Raw genomic sequence first — 4,168 nt, 5'->3', positions numbered from 1 at the left:
CAGCCACGCCTTCCCCAGACAACATATGGCGCCCATCCTTCATATCCCCTACTGGTCCTCTTACCGTTGGGGATTCTGTGATGAAGAATGATATGACCGCTGCAGTGGTGGCCAGGAACCTTCTCACTCCCAAAGATAACAGACTACTTTCCAAACGGTCTGATGAGTTGGCTGTTAAGGACTCTCTGGCTCTTAGTGTTCAGTGTGCAGGTTCTGTGTCTAATATGGCCCAACGCCTATTTGCTAGAACCCGCCAAGTTGAATCATTGGCTGCTGAAGTGATGAGTCTCAAACAGGAGATTAGAGGGCTCAAGCATGAGAATAAGCAGTTGCACCGGCTCGCCCATGACTATGCTACAAACATGAAGAGGAAGCTTGACCAGATGAAGGAATCTGATGGTAAGGTTTTACTTGATCATCAGCGGTTTGTGGGTTTGTTCCAAAGGCATTTATTGCCTTCGTCCTCTGGGGCTGTACCTGGTAATGAAGCTTCAAATGATGAACCTCCAATGCCTCCTCCTTCTGGGGTTTTGTCAAGTACTGAGGCTCCGGATAACCACCCTCCGGTGCTTTCTCTTTCTGGGGCTCTACCGACTGCTGAGACTTCCCCTAAGCAACCTTTGTGAAGGCTCCCTTTTGTTTGTTTATTTTGACTCATGTATATGTACATATTTGTGGCTTATCGAAAATATTAATAAATAAGCTTTGCTTCATTTCAACATATTGTGTTAAATACACCAAAGCCTTCTTCATAAAGTTCTTTGAATTTTTGCTTTTGTTGAAACCTGTATTGTTGAAGCTTTGTGAGTGAAGCATGTAGTTTGAGGTAGTGTTCCCTTAATTTCCCGAGTGAGGAAAACTTCTCGGTTGGAGACTTAAAAAATCCAAGTCACTGAGTAGTCACGAACTTTTGAGTACCAAGGCGTAGTAGCATATGGTGGGAGTCCCCCAAGTCTCTAGTCGAGGGAGTTGACGAATGAGGTGTCTTGCTAATAGCCCCGGACTTTTTCTTCATAGATTTTGTTGATGAAGGTTGCTAGGCCCGAATAAGTGGAATTGCAGAAGGTGTAACCGTTGGTGCATTAACATCATAATGGAAGCATCACAATGATGGAAGCATCACAATGATGAAAGCATCATAATGATGAAAACACCATAATGATGAAACATCATAATGATGTTTCTTTGGTGGAATTGTTTTTCATTTCCCCTAACAACCGGAATTGTTTTTCAACATAACACCATCATCTGTAGGTCGAATCACAAAGTTGTCTTCATGAAAGTTGTTCGTTAATTCCTTAACTACAACATATCCAAATTGGAGAGCCGTCGGAGCAGTACAACTCCAGAAATCCAGGTATGATGAGTGACTGTTTATCATTTGTCTGTCAACCCGTCAGATTTGTTGTGAGCTTTGAAACTCTATTTTCTCTTGCTCAGATCAGCATGCTTTCTTCATTGAAGTTGTTCCTCAGCTTGTGAACTACAACATATCCAAATTTGAGATCCCTCGGAGCTGTATAACTCAAGAAACTCAGGTATGATGAATGACTGGTTATTATTTTTCTGTCAACCCGTCAGATTTGTTGTGAGCTTCGAAACTCCATTTTATCTTGTTCAGATCGGTATGCTTTCTTCATTGAAGTTGTTCCTCAGCTTGTGAACTACAACATATCCAAATTTGAGATCCCTCGGAGCTGTATAACGCAAGAAATTCAGGTATGATGAATGACTGGTTATTATTTGTCTGTCAACCCGTCAGATTTGTTGTGAGCTTCGAAACTCCATTTTCTATTGTTCAGATCAGCATGCTTTCTTCATTGAAGTTGTTCCTCATCGTCTCTTTCATAACATATCAAAAATTCAGAATGAACTAATGGTTAAATATTTCCAGATCTTCGAAACATCACAGCAGCTTCGAAATCTGCAAGAATCCGACTGTCATGCTTGGAGCTTCAACACTTTAATTTCCGTGGCTCAAACAGAAATGGTTCCTTCTTGAAAGTTGTTCATCTGCTCAAGAACTAGAGGGTGTCCAAAATTCAGCTCCATTGGAGAGAAGCAGCAGCTGCAAAAATTTGATAGAGAAAAGGAGGCGAAGCTTTGTTGGATTTCTAGGCTGGGGAAGATTCCAGTTTTTGTAGCAACTTCAGTACTGGTGAATTGCTTGTATTTTTGTCCATAACGAAATTTTGGACTTTGAATTATTATTTGATCTATCATAATATGTTTGGGAACATATATAAGTGAATAAATAAGAAGGAAGATTTTGGGCCCTTGTGGGTGTTAAACAAAAAATGTTTAGGTTTTGTGAACAAAATTTGTTTATTTGGAGCAAGGTTTTGTGTTGAAGCTTTGTAGGTGAAGCTTTGGTGTTGAAGCTTTCTAGGTGAAGCTTTGATGGTGAAGCTTTGTAGATGAAGCTTTGTAGATGAAGCTTTGATGGTGAAGCTTTGATGGTGAAAGTATGTAGATGAAGCTTTCTAGGTGAAGCTTTTTTAGGTGAAGCTTTGTAGGTGAAGCTTTTCGGGTGAAGCTTTTTGGATGAAGCTTTTGGGCCCTTGTGAAGCTTTGGAGGTGAAGCTTTTCGGGTGAAGCTTTTTTGGGTGAAGCTTTGTGGGTGAAGCTTTTTAGGGGAAGCTTTGTGGGTGAAGCTTTGGAGGTGAAGCTTTTCGGGTGAAGCTTTTTTTTGGGTGAAGCTTTGTGGGTGAAGCTTTTTAGGGGAAGCTTTGTGGGTGAAGCTTTGGAGGTGAAGCTTTTCGGGTGAAGCTTTTTGGATGAAGCTTTTTTTTTTTTTTTTTTTTTTTTTTTTTTTTGGCGCTTGACACGGTCTTCATTTGCTTGTTTTGTAGTGACTGTGGAAGACGGATTGCTTTCTGATTGAGAAGGGTTCCGGCATCGCTTGCTATGAATGTAAAAGAGTGAGGGCTGAGTTGGCTAAATTACCTCTTTATTGAATTCATTGCCAAATGGCCTTCATTACATAGGATGCCAAACGGCTATAGCTCAACACTTGTACATCGTGAGTCTATTTGTAGTAGTACTTCAAGTGATCAGCGTTCCATGGATGGCCAAGGGTCTTGCCATCGGAGCTTCTAAGTGTGTAAGAGCCAGGGCGACTGATGCCAATGACTTCATACGGTCCATCCCAGTTTGGACTAAGTGTGCCTTCACTCGGGACTCTGTCGCAGAGTAATCTTTTCTTTAAGACCCAGTCTCCTATTTTGAAAGAACGAGGCTTGACCCTAGAGTCATAATAGTTGGAGATGCGCTGCTTGTAGGCGACATTCCTCAAGTGAGCTTGGTTTCTGTGTTCCTCGACTAAATCCAAGTTGAGGGTGAGTTGTTTGTCATTTTCACTTTGAATGTAGTTCTGGACTCGGAATGTTGCTTGCTCGAGCTCAACAGGGACAACCGCCTCTGTGCCAAAGGCAAGTGAGAATGGAGTTTCTCCTGTTGAAGTCCGATATGAAGTGCGATATGACCAAAGAACTTGGGGTACAAATTCTGGCCAACAGCCTTTAGCTTTGTCCAAGCTGGTTTTCAAAGTGCGCTTGATTATTTTGTTGATGGCCTCAACTTGTCCATTAGACTGGGGATGAGCTGGAGAGGCAAAGCATAAGTTGATGTTGAACTTAGAGCAGAACAACCTGAACTTCTTGTTGTCGAACTGTCGCCCATTGTCAGTGACTATCGCATTGGGAATGCCGAATCTACAAAGGATGTTCTTCCACACGAAGTCTTCTATCTTTGCCTCAGTAATGGTTGCCAAGGGTTCTACTTCGGCCCATTTTGTGAAGTAGTCCACTGCAACGACTGCGTAACAGACTTTGCCCTTCCCTGCCGGCATTGGGCCGATCAAATCAAGTCCCCACTGGGCGAAGGGCCAAGGGCTGATCATAGGAGTAAGAGGCTCTGGAGGGGAATGAGGAATAGCCGCATATCGTTGACATTTGTCACATGAGCGGGATACTTTGATGGCATCCTGGTGGAGTGTTGGCCAGTAATATCCTTGGCGAAAAGTCTTGTGTGCTAGGGACCGAGATCCAGCATGATCTCCACAGACTCCCTCATGTATTTCCCGAAGGACGATTTCCGCCTCGGCAGGCGTAAGACACCTTAAGTATGGCAGGCTAAAACCTCGCTTATAGAGTTGATCATTGATGAT

The 4,168-nt window shown here is 42.8% G+C and overlaps 1 long non-coding RNA gene across 2 annotated transcripts; it reads left to right on the top strand.

The window, feature by feature from the left end:
* Positions 1–589: 589 nt before the first annotated feature.
* Positions 590–2,276, top strand: LOC126622194 (uncharacterized). Of its 2 annotated transcripts, XR_007623357.1 has the most exons (3): positions 590–1,357; positions 1,441–1,719; positions 1,895–2,276. It is a non-coding gene; the product is annotated as an uncharacterized LOC126622194 (long non-coding RNA). The 2 variants fall into 2 exon arrangements; XR_007623356.1 differs by having other exon boundaries at positions 590–1,719.
* The last annotated feature ends 1,892 nt before the right edge of the window (positions 2,277–4,168 follow it).

The sequence above is a fragment of the Malus sylvestris genome, chromosome 5 (assembly GCF_916048215.2).
Source record: "Malus sylvestris chromosome 5, drMalSylv7.2, whole genome shotgun sequence".
Classification (NCBI taxonomy): domain Eukaryota; kingdom Viridiplantae; phylum Streptophyta; class Magnoliopsida; order Rosales; family Rosaceae; genus Malus; species Malus sylvestris.
Note: the sequence above shows the minus strand (reverse complement) of the source record. Positions and strands in the feature narration are given on the sequence as shown.